The sequence below is a fragment of the Kogia breviceps genome, chromosome 2 (genome assembly GCF_026419965.1).
Source record: "Kogia breviceps isolate mKogBre1 chromosome 2, mKogBre1 haplotype 1, whole genome shotgun sequence".
NCBI lineage: Eukaryota > Metazoa > Chordata > Mammalia > Artiodactyla > Physeteridae > Kogia > Kogia breviceps.
Window position 1 is genome coordinate 7,095,134 of NC_081311.1, and position 20,518 is coordinate 7,115,651.

The 20,518-nt window shown below is 51.5% G+C and overlaps 1 protein-coding gene across 18 annotated transcripts in view; it reads left to right on the plus strand.

The window, feature by feature from the left end:
- The window catches only part of CTBP2 (C-terminal binding protein 2), a 162,403-nt gene that overhangs the window by 73,747 nt on the left and 68,138 nt on the right, over nucleotides 1–20,518 (plus strand). Inside the window, exon 1 of one of the 18 annotated variants that reach the window (XM_067024365.1) lies at nucleotides 11,809–12,119. The exons of 16 other annotated variants lie outside the window; for them this stretch is intronic. The gene's annotated coding sequence lies outside the window, so the exon portion shown is untranslated. Of the gene's footprint in view, nucleotides 1–11,808; nucleotides 12,120–20,518 lie in introns of those variants that run through there. One more of the 18 variants, XM_067024349.1, reaches the window with a different exon arrangement.

Genomic DNA, 20,518 nt, shown 5'->3' on the forward strand with positions numbered 1-20,518 from the left:
TGCTGTGAAACTTACCTTATTTTGGATCCTTTTATCTTTAAGACTAATAAAATCACATTGCAGTAACTTGGGTCCTATGGGGGAGTGTCAGTCAACCCTAAAACTTAATCACAATTGCTGTGAGTGTTTATGCCCATTTCTTCTTTTTTTTTTCTCTTTCATTTTATATTTGATATAATTTCAGGCTTACAGAAGAGTTGTAACAATGGGACAAAGAATTTCTAATTACCTGTCCCCTAGACACCCCCAAATGACATTTTACCATATTTGCTCAGTTCTTCTCTCACCCACACAAACACAGAAGCACTGGTTTTTTGGTTTTTGGGTTCTTTTTCTTCCCCCTGAACTCTGAGAATTATTTGCACATATGTTAAATAAGTGTTTAGGGATAAAGAAGTTAATTTTTCCTAAGTACATTCTCTTACAACACAAGTACCCAAATCAGGAAGTTAAAACCGATGATATTATCTAATCTTTAGACCTTTTATAGATTTTGCCAATTTTCACAATAATGTCCTTTATGGCAAAAGAAAGCTCTGTTGCCATGCCTCCTTGGTCGTCTTTAATACGGAGCAGTTCCTCACCTGCCTTTGGTCCGTGACATGGATGTCGTTTTCAAGAGCAGGCCTGTCATTTTGTAGACTGTTCCTCCATTTGGGTTTGTCTCTGGGTTTTCTCCTGATTAGACGCAGTTTATGCACTTCTGGCAGGAATACTTTAGCAGCGATGGGTCGTTCTCAGCCTGTCGTCTCAGAAGGCACGTGATGTCAGTCTGTCTCGTTACTGGTGCGGCTAGCTTCAGGCACTTGGTTACTGTGCTCTTCCTGTTTTCTCCATGTAAAGCTACCCTCTGGCCCTTTGTAATTAATAAGCATGTCGTGGGGAGGTGTTTTGAGACTATGTAGATACGCTGTTGAACTTCACACCTTTTCACACACTGGTCTCAATGTCCATTGATAATTCTCATCCAAATCAATTATTATGACTGTTGCCAAATGGTAGTTTTCCAGCGCCATCATGTCTTCTACCTACGCTTATTTGTTTACTTTCTACTCTTTACAGGAAGCATCCTTTTTTCCTTACATATAATAAGATAAAGTACTTTATCTCTCTATGTTTATATAATGACTCAGGTTCTTATTTCATTGAGTGGGTTACGATCACCATGTATATGGATGTTCAAATTGCTTCATGTTCAGCCAGAGGGTGGCCAGCTGGCTACAATATTATCTTGTGTTTTTGAAATGTCTCTTTCTTTCTTTGAACATTTCCTTACTTTCTGACTCAACCTGCTTTTTCTCCCCCAAAGCATCCTGTACATGATTTTGTGTATCTCTCTCCTCTATGCCACGTGTGGGTATGAACTGGAGGGGTAGGCAGTGTTGAGTAGTTCTAATTTGTGGGTAGGACACATATGTGACTGCGTGCTCGGAACATAGAGGTGTGCTCCTGTGCCCATGAATTCGGAGGCTGCTGTCTCGGGCTTCTCTCGGGCCGGCAGAGTCTCCCGGTGTCGACCTTTGGGGTCCAGCTTGACACCCGAGTCTGGCCCTTCCAGATGGACCATGGCTAGGGTTCCCTCAGTCCAGTAAATAATTTATGACTTCAGCTGCTGTAGGCGTGGATTTCTTCTTTTTACCACTTTTAAATTTCTTGTGTGCATATGGACACCTTTATGGCATTGGAGCGTGGAGTTCATTTGAGAAAAGATCCAAAGGAGATCGTGTTTCTCATGACAACAATCGATATGGCACAGATGTCAGCCCCCATGCTGTCAGGGGTATTCCGGAGTCCTCAGTGGTCAACCCCTGTCCTTCCAGAACAGTCAGGGGGCAGTGACCAGAGGTAGGGGCTGTGCACTCTGACAGGCCAGCCTGTCACTCACCCGTACCTGCCCTGGGCCAGGTGTGCTGCTGGCTACTCACCCTTGGTAAGAAAAGGAAGCAGGTGCCAGAGGTAGACGAATTGGTTGAGAGTGTCGATGTGTGCGTGTGTTTGTTTACCCCGAAGCCAAGGAGCCTTGTGGGGTATATTTCTCTTTAGAAGTTTTGACTGCTGTTCCCTTAAGTAGAGTTATATGGAAGCTTGATTTATCTGCTCCAAAAAATATGGGCCCCTCAGAGCAGTTAAGCAAAGGATAAAATGCCTTCATGGTAGTTAAATTTACACTCTGTTGAAATGATTTGTGCACGTTGCAGTAAGCTGTGATATTAAATGCATAAATATACAGCACAGTTAACTCGGAAGAACATTTTATTTGACAGGGTCACTCAAATGCTCAGGTTCAGTATTGAAACCTTTCAGCACAGTTACTGGCATTTTAAAATTCTGCCTAAAACATTCAAAAGCAAAGGGAAAGAATGTAAGTAAGTACTTCTTCGCAGGGCGCTCAATACTGGAAGTGTTTTTTGTCGCAGGAGAAAAAAGGTTGCGGTTTCTAAATCAGTCTCCGCAAGTTCATCTGAGAAAATGCCTTGTAAATAAAATCACCGTCGAAATAGTCACTCGTCCTTATTTTGGAACTGATTCTATTCAAATTAACAACTGTTATCGATATTTTGGCCTTCTTTTGTCAATGAGAATAAGTTTTCCTCTGGGAACAGGCCATTTGGTTCATACTGGGACTTTGCAGAGAATTAATAATTAATGGCGTGCCAGTGCGTGGCCCCCACCCTTCATTTGGAGCCAGGGCTGATTTAATTTTCTGTCTGTAATAAATAGGCTGTTTCAAAATGGTCTTTCCTCATTGTTTCTTAATATCTTATTGAAACCAGTCCACTATTTGTTTTGGGAGGAAAGCCCGAAGGGTGTGGCGTCCACGAGACTGAAGGTCTGTATCCCAAGTTTGGATCGGTTAAGGCTGGGGCACCCCCTTTCTGCGCTGCCCCGGAGGGGTGCCTGGCACTGTGGGGGAGGCCGGCTGCTGTCACTCAGCGGCCACTGTGGAAGGTGCTGCCTCTCTAGTTTTCCACCTACTAGGGACCAGGTGACCCGACAAACCAGGAGCCCCACTCACTTTTGGACTCTTGGTGGAGGGTGGGAAAATTGACCCACCTCGGGCTGGAGCTTGGGATGCTTTTTCCCCAATTTTTTGATTGGTCTAGAAGAAACCTTCTGGCCATGACCCATAGTAGGAAAACAGAATTCAAGAAAGAATGTTATCAGTGGTAGGGGTCAAACTAAGTTATGGGGCCCGCTCCCCAAGGTATATATGGCTTCTCCCGCATGAACAAATGCTGGCTGCACCTCCAGAGTTGTCCCCAATAAAGATGTGCTCTCCCTGCCTCTCTCCTGCCCAGGTGGTCACCATTACAGCCTGGCCTGCCTGTGCCCCCGAATCTCCTCTGCCCTTTCCCTTATTCCTGGAACGGACCCTGGTGGAACTGATCAGGACTTGGCCAAGGCACTCTGGGTTAAAACAGCTGTGGAAATCAGAAGACTCATGGGTTGGCTACAGAATATCTAGTCTGGGGGGATGGAGCGTCCTTGTGAACACAGCAGGTTCAGCTGCAAATAATTTTATATTTGATAATAAGACCTTACTTCTGGCAGGCTAGGGACAAAAAAAACTCTTCTCAGGCGACACTCCAGCTCTGTCCTTGCAGCAGAAAATGAGTCCTAGGTTCCCTAGATGGTTGAGCTTAGTGCCCGCGGGTGACCTTCCACAAGAAAATCTGTGCTTGGATTCTTGCAGGCGCTCTGATGATGAGGTCAGAGCAGGTTTCCTCCCTTGGGCCGGGGGATATACAGAGTCAGAGTGGTCACCCCTGCGCCCAGCCACACATCCAGGGCTGTCACCTGTGTCTCGATTCAGACTTGGCCCTTTAAGCAGTAACCCAAGGTAACCAAGTGTTGAAACCACAGAATTCACAGAAGAGACTCCAGATGGTGGCCTGGTTTACACGAGTTGCTGCAGAGGTGACCCAATGTGGACGCAGGGTACAAAGCAGTGGTGAGACTGGAGTGCAGTTGACTTGGGCACAGCTGTTTCGTGGGTGATTTCTGCCACTAGCCTGGGTTCCCTTGCTTCCAGGGAGGCTCCCACTTGTCTGCCCCAGAGAGCCCTTCTTGTTGGGAATCCCAAACACAGAACTTTCCACAACGTGCCATTGGGCACAGCTTTATTCTTTGATCCCTTCAGAAAATTAAACAACACCTATCGGCATTGGCTGCCAGGCTCGTGAAGGAGGCGAATGACTTTGTTCTCTGAGCCCGTGGAGCTTGGAGCCAACGGCAGGGTGGTTTTCCTTGCCGGGCTCCGGTTCTGGCCTGTCGCTCTAATCACACCGATCAGGGAAGCGCTCCCTCCCCTGCGTGTGTCCACTCACCCACGGGTGCCTTCCTATCCCCGCAGATGCCAGAAAACTAAAAATTCCACTTCCTGTCGGCTCACACATGCTGGAAACACTGAACGTACTTTGTACCCTCCATCTCATTCCACGTGTCTTGAAAATGTGGATTTTCTTTTTTCTTCTTCTTATTTTTTAAAATTTTTTTATATTTTATTTTTTGCGGTACGCGGGCCTCTCACTGCTGTGGCCTCTCCCGTTGCGGAGCACAGACTCCGGACGTGCAGGCTCAGCGGCCACGGCTCATGGGCCCAGCCGCTCCGCGGCACGTGGGATCTTCCCGGACCGGGGCACGAACCCGCGTCCCCTGCATCGGCCCGCAGACTCTCAACCACTGCGCCACCAGGGAAGCCCTGTGGCTTTTCTTTATGTGTATAAACCTACATTCACAGCTTTACATAATCAATTGCTTGTTGTCCTTTTACAATAGCCACATTTTGGTGGTAACAGTGCCTGTCACCCATTTTATTTTTATTTAACTTATAAAGCCTTTGGGGCGAGTGCCTCTGTAAACATATAAAAGCTTTCATGGAGAGCAGGAGCCATGACTTTGTTGTTTCCAAAATGGAGGCGTGATGCAGCTGGCCTCCAAGCTGACCTGTTGGTTCACCCCAGGAAGTAAAAGTTTGGATGACATCACTGCAGGGTTATTTCTTGTTATTGTAATTAATGGAGCAGCAGGAAGTAGAGAGACAGATGATTCTTGGCAGAAATGATCATTTAAAGGGGGAAGGATGAGAAGAGGGTCTGGGAAGGAAGAAACCTTTCTGATGTTCAAACTCTCCTGGGAAGAAATCTGGAAATCCGCAGACAGTCCTGAGAAATAGGCTGTTTCTGGCCAGCAGGGATGTAAGATTCTTAACCCCTGCTACAACACAATTTCTCTTTTCTCTTCCGTCTCAAAGCTGTGCTGACCTGGCTGGCATTTGGTTTTGTGAGGTTCGTTTGTGCTAAATGTGCCTTTTACGTGCAGTTATTGGCAGGAGGGCTTGTGAAAGTGAGCTGGTGCTTTGTGGAGAGGCTCTGCCTCTCAAATCCGTGTGTTTCTCTCCTTGTGGACTGGAGGGAGCTGGAGGGATGTGGGTGAGTGACGAAAGGAGGGTAGCAGAGGCTCTGGGAAAGGGGCGACATCATGATGGCCATAGTGGGCAGGGCAGAAGCTTCTAGACCCGGAAGAGAGGTTCACTCTCCCTCCACGTTAAGCTGCCCATGGTGTGCGAGCTGACCAGGGAGGGACGGCTCTGCTGAGGACACACCGGGGAGCCGTGGAGGTGGGGCTGCCCATACCGTCCCCCCGGGAGCAGCCCAGGACTCCAGTCCCCCGAGCGGACGCGGCACGGCCGAGTCCTAGACACACTGGCCTGGGCTCATCCTCTGGGCTGGGGCGGTGGGAAGTGGCCCAAAGATGGTCGCTGCCACGTGTTGGGGACGGCGTCCGGTAATGGGGATTTGGAGCTTGGGGAAAAGAAAGAAGGTGGCTAGTTGCGGGAGGAAGGGCAGGAGGGTCCAGCGTAAGTGGTGAGACTCTTTTTATGAGCGGCTCCTTCCGTACATCTTCGAAAATGTTAGCGAGCATAGAATGTACAAACAGTGCACAAATCTTAAGCGCGCGCCTGATGAATTTACGCGCCAAATATACTATTTAACCCCCACCCCAAGGGCACGTGCTAGTGTGTTACCAGCCCCTGGGAGGTCTCTGTGAAGACCCTCCAGCCCTATCTCATCGCGCCTCTTCCCAGAGTTAACCCTTTCCGACTTACCTTAGATTAGCTTTGTTTTTTACCTAAAATGGAATCAGTTTGTACCCTTTGTGTCTTGTGCATTGTGTCTGTGAGATTCGCCCGTGTTTTGTGTGAATGGCAGTTCACTTCTTCCCCCTGCGGTGTAATATTCCATTGTACGAACATGCTTCAATCTCTGCACCCGTCATCCTGCTGCTGCTGCTGGGCGTTTGGGACGTTGTAGCCTTGGGCCATCCCTGGGGTGAGAGCCTCTCGGGTTTGAGCAGCGTCGACACCTGTGCAGCTCTAACGTCCCATCTAGTTAGCGGCGGTGAACCTGTAGCTGATGAGGAGGAACTGCCCCAGGTGATGGGGGTTGGAGCCAGTTAATGCGTAGAAAGGGCCAGGGCAATGGGAAGTACTGCACAGGTATGCTTCGAGGGACAGGAAAACCGCTGGAGGATGAGGATGAACGGATTTGCTGTGTTTCGAAATGTCCCCCTGGGCCACCCTTACCTCAGTGTCCAAAGGGCAGTGCTCGCCATGGTCTCTGTGTCATGCTAGTAAGACCCCAGATCACCCCTCTGGCTGGTGGTAGGGAACCCTTCATCTCCCTGAGCTCGTCCGTGATATTCCTCCCTAAGATCGCTGTTTACCTAACAAAACCTCCCCAGCACTGCTGGTGTGTGACTGCTGGCGTGTGCTGTCAGTCACTTTGGCTCGTGGCTATTATAGCCTAAAAACCTTTCCCCCGTATTTATTTATCTATCCTAAAACTCTTGGCTAGGCAGGGTCTGAGTTATACAGAATATTAGCGATCCTTGCTGTATTCCATCTCATTCAGAGTTACAAAGCGGCTCACAGGCTTTAAGAAAGTTACAACCTGCGAGGGCTGGAAGGAACCTTCTGGAGGCCACTGTGTCGCCCTCTTTGTTTTCCAGATGAGGAGACCGAGACCCGAAATGTGGCTTATTCCCAGGGATGCAGAAGCATCTGAACTCTTGAGTTATGTGGCTTTACGTTGCTTGCTAGATGGCTCTTTTCATTAAGATTCTCAGTGAGTCATTGGGAGGGGTATTTTGGAGACAACAGTTACCTTCCAAGTTTCCTTTTGGGGGAGTTAGGAGTGGAAAGGGGTGAGTCCGTGGTGTATTGGAGGCGAATTCTCCCAAATGGTCAGCCCGTCCTCAAGACCCTGACATCCAGCCCCGGCTCCTCCCCCACTGTCACCATGGTAGCGAGTGACATAGGCTGTCCCACACGATGCTTGGATCATGCTACGGTCCCTGTCAGTAGGGGACTTTGTCTTCGTCAGCCTGGGCCAAGGTGGTGATTTGTAGATTGAACCCTTAGTCCCACGAACAGTGTTGAAGTTGTTTTAGAAGGAAATTCTGTTGGAAGGAAAGAGCATCGTCTTGCCAAAAAGTTCCACAGGGTAGAAGATATCTCCAGACCCTTGGCATTGAAAATACACGTGCGGGGGGCTTCCCTGGTGGTGCAGTGGTTAAGAACGCGCCTACCAGTGAAGGGGACGCGGGTTCGAGCCCTGGGCCGGAAAGATCCTACATGCCGCGGAGCAGCTAAGCCCGTGCACCACAACTACTGAGCCTGCGCCCTAGAGCCCGCGAGCCACAATTACTGAAGCCCGCGCGCCTAGAGCCTAGAGCCCGTGCTCTGTAATGAGAAGCCGCCGCAATGAGAAGCCCACACACCGCAGCGAAGAGTAGCCCTCGCTCGCCGCAGCTAGAGAAAGCCCACGTGCAGCAACAAAGACCCAATGCAGCCAAAAATAAAATAAATAAGCACATAAAAATACATGTGCGGGTTTTCTATGTAGTGCCTTTCTAAGAACAAGCGATGATCAAATAGGGCCAGAATTTTCTTTAGTTTAAAGACAGTGCTAAGGAGGAGATGTGCTCCCATTTCCAGCCAGGTGCCCTCCAGCCCGGTGATGAGACGCAGCGTCATTCATCCCCACGCCCGTCCCAGCGGCCTGGCGGTTGTCGGCGCCCTGCTGAGCCAAGGTGCCGAGAGGGTCTCAGGGTGGGGGGCCGGGTTTGTCCCACTCTGCCTTGAAGGGTCCTGGATGGAAGGACGAGACGGGACTCCTGCTTGGTGGGACGTTATCGTCCTCCTGGCCGCACGGAGGAGCCACAAGTGACCCTGCACGTCGGGTGTTGCCTGCCGGCTGCAGTCACCTGCCCTGGCGAGAGAGGCTGGTCCCACGATCACCCGTTGGTTGTCAACCCGGACCCTTCAGCCCCGCAGGGTACTGATGCGATGCCTGGAGACGTTTTTGGTTGTCACACGGGGGTAGGGGTGCCTCTGGCATCTAGTGGGTGGAGTCAGGAATGCAGCTAAACATACCGTGATGCACAGACCGACGCCCCCCGGGAAAGAAGTCCCCCGCCAACCGTGAGCAGTGCCGGGGTTGGGAAAGCCTGAAGGTGAACTGATGATACTCGGCGCCCTGTGGTGTTGGACACGTCTGAGGATTAGGGTCCAGGAGATTCTGGCTGGAGGTTGGACTTAGGCAAGTCCCTGAAAACTCTCTGGAGCTGTTTCCATGAGTGGACTGTGGTTGAGAACAGACCGTCCTGTGACCTTTCCCGTGTCCTGAGTGAGAGGGCATTTCACAGGCTCCCAGCCCGGCACTCGGCCCTGGCTGGGGTGAGCGTTCCATCTCGGGTCACTCACGTGTCACCGAGGAGCGTGGACCCATACACACCGTGCCAGTAAGCCCGTTGCAGATGTCAAGTCACACTGAACCTGCATTCTAAAAGAAATGTAATCTTATCTTTTGGGAAAAAAAACAAAAAAACCACAAAACTGTTGTAAGCCATAATATTAGGTAACCCCTGTAGGATTCAAGGCATTCGACTTGCCACATAAAAATTGTTTGCCGTGTAAAAATTGGTTTCCAATTCCATTAATACACTCACTTCATGTGAAAGTGCCGATATGAAAGAGATGCGGAAGCCGTTGGAGAGAAGCAATGCTTTTGAGCTTCTGAGTGGGTATCACCGACTTGAGATTAAGGGAAAAAACGATGTTGAAACTTAATGCAGTGGCCCCTGTGAGTGCAGAAACGGGATGGAGTCTTCGGGGTAATTTTTCAGGCAGGGTTTGACTGAAGGCCAGGCAAGCCCATTTGGAGCTGTGTTCTTTTTCTGACACAGTGTTCTCGGGCTCCGGAGGTGGATCTCAGCTGCTCGCCCTTCTGTCCTGACTCTATTTATTGCATCCAACAGTTTAAGTAATAGCTTTAACAACGATTGCCAAAACTGCAGGCAACGTTTCTGTTCATGTTTGAGGGCCTTGCTTATAAAATAAGTGGTCATGAGGCATCTGTGAAGGGGGAATATTCCAAATCTCTGAGACCAGCTTTCTATTGATTTGAGCCTTCAGGCCCTTCGAGGCCAGGTGGGAGAGACCTGTCATTCTGTGTCTGCTCTGTGTGTCCCTTTGGGGACTTCCAGGTGGTCACTTGGCATGAGCAGCTCCACCTGGCAGCTGGTGGTGGGTGGGTGGTGGTATTGGGGGGCCTGCTCTGCCCACTTACCATGAAGAGTGGAAGGCTGGTGTGGGACAGACCCGGGAACTGGCATCTGTTACTTTTCTTCTTGAACTCTTCTCCCGGTGCCTTTCCTTGCCAGACGTGGGTTCTGTCCTAGTGTTCAGCACCTGGCCATGAAGCCCGTGCCCAGGCCCCAGCGCGGTTGTGCGTAATGGGCCCGGTCCAGCCGCCCTCAGAGCTTGGAGAGGAGGCGCCTGTCCTGACCTCCTGTCTTGCCCCAAGCGCTCCAACTTCTGCATCTGTACGCAGCCAACTGTTTTGGCTCCTTCTCCCCAGTAAATGTTGCCAGATTCCATTTCCCGCTTTCATTCTGAAGTCGCAGCATTGGGTGGACATCTTTGCAAAGGTGTGGTATCTGTTTTGGGAAGCGTTTGGCAGTGCAGTGTCCATTTCTGGGTATCTGGGAAGTTGACTTTTGCTGATTGTTTTATTGTTAAAGGAAAAATTATTGGAAAAATATTGGACTGTTCACTCTGGTTTCAGAGATTTATTGTCTGATCTGCTAAGGATTTTATTTTGCCGTTATTTTCCTCATGGCTCTTAGTCAGCCTCGCTTCTCTCTGAAAGACTCTTAAAAACCTGGCGGACCATTCCTTTCTCTGGCTCCTTGGCTGGCTGTCATCTCCATTAGCTCTGTTTTAATTTGCGTCTTGTAAGTTTTTACTGCCATCTTTCTGGTCTTACTTCACTTGGGGTGGGCGGGTCCCTTGTTCCAAGAATTGAACTGCAAGTCTTCAGCATGTTGGATTAATTTCCTGCTCCACATCGGCTCATGCTTACTACACAAATGACCCATTTGTTATGGGCTTTGCCACTTCCTCCGTCAGTGGCGTTCTGCATTTCTTTCCTAGTTTTCCCCTTCGTTCCCCTGAATCCTTAGTTGGCCCCTCTAGTCCGGCGCCAAGGACTGTCTGTCAGCCTCCTGCGAGCTCTCAGGTTTGCGGACACCCCTTCCCCCTCACCTGGGCTCTGCCAGCCCGCCTGCTGTCGCCCTGTTGCTGCCTTATCCCCCCCGCAACCCCCAGTGCGCACGCACACACGCACACGCACACACACGCACACACGGGAGGGTACTGCCCTGGCACAGCCCACAGAAGCATCTGGATGCTGATGGAACATTGCTTGAACACACAGCGAGTGTGCTCAGGAGGGATGGAAGCAGGTAATCGCTGCCAATGGTAGGATTCTTCTTTACAGGAATGCAGTGTCAGGGAGACCGGGTAACTTTCTTTTCCTTTGATTGAAATGTTTTTAAGTCTATTTTACCTTGATTTTTTTTTTTTTTTTTTTTTTTTGCGGTACGCGGGCCTCTCACTGTTGTGGCCTCTCCCGCTGCGGAGCACAGGCTCCGGACGCGCAGGCCCAGCGGCCATGGCTCACGGGCCTAGCCGCTCCACGGCATGTGGGATCTTCCCGGACCAGGGCACGAACCCGTGTCTCCTGCATCGGCAGGCGGACTCTCAACCACTGCGCCACCAGGGAAGCCCAACCTTGATATTTTTTAAAGTTTTAGATTTACAGAAAAATTGAGAAGATAATACAAAGATTCCCTTATGCCCTGCACCCAGTTTTACCGATCATTAATACCTGACATTGGTGTGCTATGTTAGTTACAATTAATGGACCAATATTGATACATTATTCTTAAGTAAAAAGTCCATAGTTCATTTAGAGAGGGTAACTTTTTATCTTTCTGTAGCACTCAATTCCTCAGGGTGTTTTGTGTTTTATTTTGTTTTTGTCTATTTTTAATAATGCAGTAAAGGAAATAATTACACATCTTTGGTTTCTGTTCAACTTCTGGAGGGGGGTGTGGGTATCAGGGGAGCAGGCAACCAAAATATTCTCTGTGAAAATCTCTGTTAAAAAGGAGGTTTAGTCAGCAAAAGTCTCCATTTCCTCATTAAATAGCAAAACAAACAGAAGTGACCATGTCGTAGCTTAGGAATTTAATACTGGAAAATAGAATTGCCTACATGGAAACTTTGAGCAAGTACGTGCTGGGTGAAAGTCATTGTTGTTGATGTTTTGTAGTTGAGACTTACCCTGATTCTGATTTTGGAATTTAAAACCTTTCAAAACTGTGATGTCATTGGTCTGCGGTGCTGGTGGTGCCAGCAGAGGGGCCCCAACTCGCGGGGGAGGAGGCCACCACGTGGTGACAGAGCCAGGGGACCAGGGATCCCCGGTCATGGGACAGTTGAGTGGAAGGGACCGCCCTTGCATCTGTTTGCGGGGAGGCTGGTGGGCGCCCGCGCTGCCCGGGCCCTTCATGGGCATCGCTTCATTTCATTCCTGGGGAACAGAGAGATGAAATGCATCGTCCAGTGTCAAGCCGCGGAGTCCAGAGGAAACCCGAGCCTCGTGCAGAAAGAGACGGGCCTGGTGTGTTTGCTGAGGAGGAACTGGGCTCACGGAGAAGTGCAGGCCCGGGGGCTCCCTTGTGGGCCGAGGGAGCCTGGCCTCCAAGTGGTGAGGGAGTTGGTGATGCGATGAACACCCCTCCGAAACCTGGATAATCCCAGACTTGCTCCTCCTGCAGGGCCTGGGCCCTCGGGGTCCGAGAGCGATGGTTCATGTCCCCTTCTGTGTGTGTGTGTGTGTGTGTGTGTGTGTGTGTGTGTGTGTGTGTGTGTGTGTGTGTGTGTGTGTGTGTGTGTGTGTGTGTGTGTGTGTGTTGCGGGGGAGGGTCGTGGCTGGTGGCCCCCCCCACACAGCTCCTCCAGCCAATCTGAGGAGCCAGGACAGCTACGGCGCCAGGGCCCTTGAGCCATGGGAGCCCCCCCTCCTCGGTCCAGGACGCTGGGCCTTCTCGGCACCATCTAGAGATGAGCGTGGGACCCTCTGGTGCTTACTTCTTCTTCAATGGTGCTTCACGCGCCATTGAAGCTTACAGCCTATCTTTTAGGAGGGAAGTTCTCATTTTCACTGATCACTAAACCTTAGTTATTTCAAATGTACGTAACATTTTCTTTGCACCCTAAAGCGCCTGATTGTTTTGACAGAAGGAGGATGGAGGGGTTACATGTGCAAATTAACCGTTTCCCTTGGTTTCTATTACTCCCTCTGTGCATATAGGTTTTGTGGTGGTTGTTGTATTGGTTTTTGTTCTTTGTAAAAGCAGGTGAAAGTTCAGATGCCTGAATATGGGGATAGTCATGCTGTGGTGCTTGCCCTCTGCCCAACAGGGGCCCAGGGAACACCAGTGGACAGGACAGACAGAAGTGTCCTCCTCGCACCAGGAAGGTCACTGGGGCCGGGCCCTGGTTCTGCCATAAAGCGGCCCGGATCACCTGCCGTTGGGTCGGTGGGGCGACCTTGTGGATATGACGGCAGCTGTTACCCGCCCTTTGTTTTCTGCCGCTTTGCTGAGGTGAGACGCACCTGGTCAGCGGGGGTAGCAGGCGTCCCACTGCTAGGGTAGCAGCGTCGCCGATGTGTGGGTCCTGAGCGAGTGGGCGGTGTAGGGCGCGACCAGACACCTGTCGGACGCTGATGGCGCCTGCATCTCGCTGGCTCCTGGGGGCTGACCCTGCACGTGGTGGCTTCCGAGGTGAGGCCAAGGTGACCCGGGACAGGGGAGGCAGGCGGTGCCCCTGCCCGAGGTCTGCTGCGTGTTTTGGGACACATGCATCGTATTTTGGTGGATAAAACACGGGGCAAGTGTTGAGATGGTGAGAAATTTGAGACACATATGGAAGCAGTTTTTTTCCTTTTTAAACAAACATTGTTTTTTAGAACGCTTTTCAATTTACAGAAAAGTTGGGGGATGGCATAGAGTTCCCACTTACCCCGCACCATTTCCCTATTCCTAACACTTCACGTTAGTATGGTACATGTGTTGCGATTAATGAGCCGATATTGATGTTATACTCACTGCGGTCCGACCTTTATCCAGATTAGACGTCTTCCTTCTGTCCCAGGGCCCCATCCGGGCCACCACGTGGCATTTAGTCATCATGGCTCCTTCAGGCCCTCTTGGTTGTGACCGTGTCTCACACCTTGCTTATTCTTGATGACCGTGGCAGTTTTGAGGCGTGTGGTTGTGTATTTTGTGGAGGTGTCCCTCTGTTGTGGTTTGTCTGATGGCTTTCTCAGGAGTAGACTGGGTTACGGGTTGTGTGGGAACCATTTCTTGTGTACCTTTTTTTTTTTTTTGCGGTACGCGGGCCTCTCACTGCTGTGGCCCCTCCCGTTGCAGAGCACAGCCTCCGACGCGCAGGCTCAGCGGCCATGGCTCACAGGCCCAGCCGCTCCGCGGCATGTGGGATCCTCCCGGACCGGCGCACGAACCCCTGTCCCCTGCATCGGCAGACGGACTCTCAACCACTGTGCCACCAGGGAAGCCCTCTTGTGTACTTTTTAAATGAAAAATGCTTTAAAGGTAAAACTGTGCCGGCAGGTGATGAGCTGCCCATAGAGTTGGTGTACCAGGGTACAAAATGCTGTCCCTCGGACCTCGGCGTGGACTCGGTGTGACCTCGCCACCGCCTGGGTACAGGGCCTGACAGGAGTTTAATGGCCTTGCTGGTGTTCAGTTCATCACTGACTTTCCATGGAGTCCGAAAGACTGTCCAGGGTGGTAGAGGCCAGTCACTGCTTACTAACCATGGACATTGCTCACAGTCACAGAGTGGTCTCTTCTGGAAGCTTCTGGAATCCCCTCAGGTCACCCTGAGGCCTAAGTGAGGTGTTACTGCAGGCTGCCACATACCAGAGCCTTCCTTGTCATGCTGTTGAAATCCCGGAGGGGTTGTTCCTTTGATGGATAAGGAACCAAGGAGTGGATGGCTCAGGAGACAGGGTCACACAGCTCGCCAGAAAGTGGCGAGAGTCAGGCTTCTCTCCTCCCTGTGCCCGGGACTCACCCTCCTCTACCATTCAGACCTTCAGTCGTGGACGGGAGAGGTGCCCCCGCCGGAGGTCGTCCACGTTTCTTGCCTGTCCCCAGACCACCTCCCCAGCCCCTCCAGTCCCCCACACCCACATGCATAGCAGCATCACCACACTTTCTAGGACCCTTTCCCGTATCTCCCTCCCCCTTGAATTGCACCCCAAGGGCAGGGTGCCCTGCTTCCTCATCCTGTCTACCCGGCACCATCCAGCACCATGTGTGCACCCGGTAACAACTGACAGGGCAGAGAGCATTCTGACGTGAGGTTTTGCAGCCTGTTGTGCTGGTCCTGGTGGTACTCTGCTCCGGTAGGGTCTTGGCCCGTTGCTCGGTAGAGGGGCGGCCAGCTGTGCCCAGCCGCTGCATGTTAATGCAGGCTGCAGTGCAGGCTCAGGGCTCTGACAGCCCTCTGTCAGCCCTGATGTTAGAGGGAGCTCGGAGTCAAGTGGCTGATGAGCCTTTTCTGACAGCCTTACTCAGCAAGCCAGGCAGGACCAAATATCTAGAGGAGGAAAAGGACCTCCCCTTCTTCAAATGGAAGCTGAATGAATGTTACCTTGAGTCTTAAGCCGCAGAGGATTTCATCTCCACTGGGGCTGCCCCCAGAGCCAGCAGGTGCTACTGCCGTGCGAGCCTCGTCTACCTTTGCTCCCCGTTTTTTCTGCGCGCCCCCCCCCCCCCCCCCCCCCCCCCCCGCCACACACACACTTAGTTCACAGCTCAGGACCCACAGAATTAAAACCCGGGCAGCTGGTTGCCCAGGGGCGTGGAGGTGGCATCCTTTAACTGGATCCAAGCCACCTCCGTTGTTCAGCTCCTCCGGCCTGAATCTCCCCCTGGGGGCTTCCGGGACAAAGCGGTGAGACCAGTAGCCTCGTGGCAGTGGTTCCTTCTTGTATTTTTGCCGAAGTTACTTGACAGCCAGGTATGAGTTGAATTAAAATGTGGACTCTCCCTTGGATTGTTTTTAACTTTTAAAACAGTGTGGCTGTGCCCACAGAGAAGTGTGTAAATCTGAGCGCTGCCCCCGCAGTGAATCATCATCGGGGCAGCAGGCCCTGCGGGGTTGTGAGCTCAGCAGAGTCCCACAGCTGCAGGGTTTCCACGTGGGTTCTGATGATGGCTTGGCCTTCCTAGAAGGATCAGACACCAGGGTCAGAGAACATTCCAGATTGTAGCTCGTGGCAGGGAGAGTGGCTTTTCATGTGCATTTTGTTTGTGCTAACGCGAGACCCGCTTTCCCCTGCCAGCCGCCGAGTCGGTGAGACCCCTGAGTGTTCTGTGAAGCTGCCTCCTGATTGATCCACAGTTTATGTAGCGAGCAGCTCCCCGCCCATGACACCGGGGACAGCTCGATGTATTTCTGGTGGCGAACATTCCGTCACTGCTCCGAGGTGCCTTCACGTCCTCGGAGCGTTTCCTGTTGCACATGAAACAGTTGTGGTTACCTTTGGGGGGTGTTGGACTGGAGGATAATCGCTAGAGAATATCCTCTGCTCAGTGGTGAAATCAGTGAGGCAGGGAAGCTTGTGAAAGTAATACCCTAAATACGCAAAACGTGGCCAAGAAAAAAGAAAAGAACAAAACCAGCTTTGAGCCAAGTGACCGAACCAGAAAGTTTTCATTCTTTTCTTCTTCCTGTGACCTTGACCGCAAACCCGGGCTGCATCCCAGCTTCCTCACTACGTGGGCAAGGAGGGGTTGAGAGTGACAAGGGGACAAATTGGAGCCGCCATAAAAGGGAAAAATCAACAGCTTGGATACTAATAACTTCTCTGATTTTTTTGGGGAAACCAGCGTCTGCTTTTTTTTAAATAAATTATTTATTTATTTATTTTGTGCTGTGTTGGGTCTCCATTGCTGCGTGTGGGCTTTCTCTAGTTGGCGGCGAGCAGGGGCTACTCTTCACTGCGGTGTGCAGTCTTCTCATTGCGGTGGCTTCTCTTGTTGTGGAGAACAGGCTCTAGAACACAGGCTCAGTAGTTGTGGCTCGCGGGCTCTGGAGCGCAGGCTCAGTAGTTGTGGCGCACAGGCTTAGATGCTCTGCGGCATGTGGGATCTTCCTGGACCAGGGCTCGAACCGTGTCCCCTGCATTGGCAGGTGGATTCTTAACCACTGTGCCACCAGGGAAGCCCCCAGCCTCTGCTTTTTTGTTTCACGGTCTCCTTAAGTATAAGATTCTAAATGGATTCAGAGCCTCCATTCTGAGATTAAACAAAGCCTGCTTATGCAGTGGGTTGTGACACTGGTGGGTTTTTTGGTTAGTTAGTTAGTTAGTTAGTTATTTTTGGCTGCATTGGATCTTTGTTGCTGTGCGCGGGCTTTCTCTAGTCGCAGTGAGCAGGGGCTACTCTTCGTTGCAGTGCACGGGCTTCTCATTTTGGTGGCTTCTCTTGTTGCGGAGCACGGGCTCTAGGCGCGCAGGCTTCATTCGTTGCGGCGTGTTGGGCTCAGTAGTTGTGGCTCGTGGGCTTATTTGCTCCGTGGCATGTGGGATCTTCCCGGACCGGAGCTCGAACCCGTGTCCCCTGCATTGGCAGGCGGATTCTTAACCACTGCGCTGCCAGGGAAGTCCCGACACTGGTGTTTTTTAATGTAACTTAAATTTTTGAATTTAATTTGTGGTGCTTCTCTCTTGAGAGTGAGAGCTTTCAAGCTCTTTGAAGAAGGATCAGTGACTCTTACAGTGTTCTCCTTGAGAACCCTCTTCCCCCAAGCATGACCCCAAAGTTGCTTTTCCTCCAAAGGCCTCACTTTGAGGAGTTTGGAAGAAGTGCTTGCATGTATGTTCCACTGATGGTGGAAACTGGAAGGTAATTTACCTGTTTGTGTCTGGCCCGATTCAAATTAGCAAACCAACCCGTGGTGGTCCAACAAGTGTGGAATTAGGCGGGAAAGGCAGTAATGATAACCCACAAAGTAGTGGGTATACCCGGACCCCCAGGAAGTAACTGAACCTGTGGGACAAGGAGGAGCCTGCTGACCCTACCATTCGGTTTTCGCAGCCTTGGTTTGCGTCTAATGGTCTGCAGCACCATGTAAGCTATTTATAGATTTATTGCCCCTGCTGAAAGTAAAAAAGGAATCGGCAGTGGTTCATTTCCATGCATTTTAAATACCTGGGTTCCTACAGTTAAGTGGAGTTGGGTAATGAAATATCCCGCTGGGTTCTCCACGTCAGGGTGCCAGAGGGCAGCTCTGCTGGGAGGGGGTGGGGCGTGGTCCTGGTGCAGGCGCACACCCTGGGGGGTTCCCACCCCAAGCCTGTGCTGGGAAAACTGTCCTTCCAGACACCCTCTGGCTTCGAGAATCAGTGTGACACAGCTGCTGCAGGGGGGGCTGTGTCTGCTTAGTGCCTTTGTTTACTTTGGAAGTTTGTCCTACGTGAGCGGATTTGCAAAACTTTCATTCCCGGTAAAGCTGTCACTGATACAAAACACAGCAATAACTCAGGTGAGGTAGTTAAACCACTATTGAGTTTGTGCCATCCGGGAGTTGATAAATCGCAGAGCTTCATTTGGTAGGAATCAGCAATTCTATGCGGCAATTAATTTTTACTACTGGTGGGGAGCTAAGGGCCTAGATTTTTACCCCGGTCTTGCGTGTGTTGAGAGGCACGTCACAGGGTCGCCTCCGTGAGAAAGGGTTCCTTTCGAGGGCTGCCCAGGGAGCTGCCGTGTTGGGCGCGCTCACTGCCTCTTACCAGTTCCTTGTGTGGCCAGGGCCAGGCTGTGCGCAAACGTTTGCTCCTCATTGGGGCGTGATGGGCCGTGTGACGCGTGTGTGACGCCCACGCGCGTGGCTTACTGACTGGCAAGTCACATGAATTTCTTAGGCACGATGTTTCTACACACTCGAGCAGTTCTCCACCCTAGTTCCGCGTCAGAAATAAAGATGTGTTCGGAGTGACATGTGATCAGCTTTCCAGCTCTCTTCCCAAGGAGGAGAAGGATGGGATAATCTGCTCATTGTTCTGTCTGGGTTCGGTCCATATTGGGCTACAGAGGCCTGTGTGTGTGGCTAGAGCCTGACTGGGCCCAGGGTCCACCGTTCCCACTAGCTGTGGCTCTTGAGCAAAGCTGTTCCCTGCGCTGGGCCTCGACTTTGTCATTTTAGATAATGTGCTAATAACGTATTTACTGAGACTGTCAGGAAGAAGGAGTGAATGCATGCAAAGCGCCGAGAGCAGCACCGGGAACTTGTGGAGGCTGGTCCAGCTCTGCTCTCGGTGATGCGTCTAACAGTTGCGGTGGCCACGAGGGGCCCGGGGTCCGCTGCGGTGTGCGTGGAGCCCAGGTGTGCCAGCCTCAGCTCCTCCTGCACTGCAGCTCACCATTGCTACTGGCTGGGGGGTGTCGGGCCTCACTGCTCCGCTTTTGTGGACCGTCTTCTCCTCTCCCACGCCCCTGTCACCAGGGGGCTGAGTTCCAGGCCACCGCGGCAAGGACTGGGGCGTACCTTCTCCTGCAGACCTAAAGAGAATTGGTGTTTGGTTTTGAACACTGGCTGTGCCTTGGGTCTGGGAGCCAGCAGGAGAGGGATCCTTCCCCGGGCTGCTGGGGGTGGCACCGGAAGCAGGAACCACCCCCAAGGAACGAGTGGGTGCCCTGCACCCCGCGTCCAGAGTGAGAGCATTTTCCCTGAATGGAGTGTCTGGTCAGACGGTTCCACCAGAGGGGGCCGTTCCACTGGAAGTCCCGGCAGGAAATATTTTTACCCTGCTTGGCTGTCCTAGGAGACAAAAATAAGATGTTTGCTTTAGCAATTTACTTAGTCCTGAAAACATTCCTAGACAATGCCAAGGCCTTAGTTGAAAATAGTATGCTTAGCTTATTGGGATGGTCCCAGGAAGGATGTTTTGAGTGAAAATAAAATGGCACATACCAGGGCTGTTTGCTTCCACAGGAATCCCATGAGAGTTCTGAATTACGAGGGCCTCGGGGAACTTGGATCCAGTAGGGGGCTGGCCGTGGGGTGCCCTTGGGCACACCTCTGGGGCAGGCCGGAAGGTTCTAGAACAGGGAAGACACATCTACAGGTGTGAGGCAGAATGTCCTCCCCTTTCACCTTCGCACACCCCTGCCCCCATTGCTCAAGGGGGTCTCCTGACCAGGCGCCACAGTCCTGGACTAGACTCTGCCCCCTGGGTTGGAGGAGGGGAGCGTGGGTCCCATCCAGGGGCAGCCCTTCCTTAACTGTGAGAAACTGCTTTATCCATCTGAAATCTCTCTGGCTTCCTCACCCTCTTGGTCACGGTTCTGCCCACACAGGATACGTTCAGTCCTTCTGCATGACTGCCCTGCATATAACTGCAGGCACAGATCACGGCTCCAGAACTTTTCCTTTTCCCGAAGCATGGCCACTTCTTTCCACAGGGGAGTTTCAAGTTGGTCACTTGCTCAGAACCAGTATTGCAGGTGGGCTGTGACACACACACACACACAGACTATCACAGCCAGTGGTGCTGAGGAAGAAAATTGCATTTCCATTTAAAGGCCACTTGTGACCTTTTCTTAAGAAAAAAGAAAAAGTACTTGAACTCAAATCATTTCAAATGACTTACTTTATGACCTTTGTCTCCGAGAAGGCAGCAGATAGCATGCATTGCCGATCCGTTTTGTGAAAGGGTGAAGCCGGAGTAGCCAGAGCGGCTCCGGCGTACTCGCTTTCCTTTGTGGATTCCTTTGGCAATGTTTCGGTGGAGTGTAAAAATAGCACCCGAGGCCCTAAAATAAGTGGCTGCGTGGAAAGCTTGTGTGCATCAGCTGCATGCTGTCGCATATGTTCAAATTCTCCATACCGTTCACTCCGCAAAGAGTGACTTGGGTAAGTGGTTCGCGGTGGCCACCGTACAGCAGCTCTTCAGTTATGAGGAAGAGGCCTCCCTGCCTTTGGCGCCTGGTGAGGAAGGAGCCAAGGGTGGGTGGAGCCCAGGCAGTAGAGCGTGTTCATGGGGGTGACAGCCTTGTGGTTCAC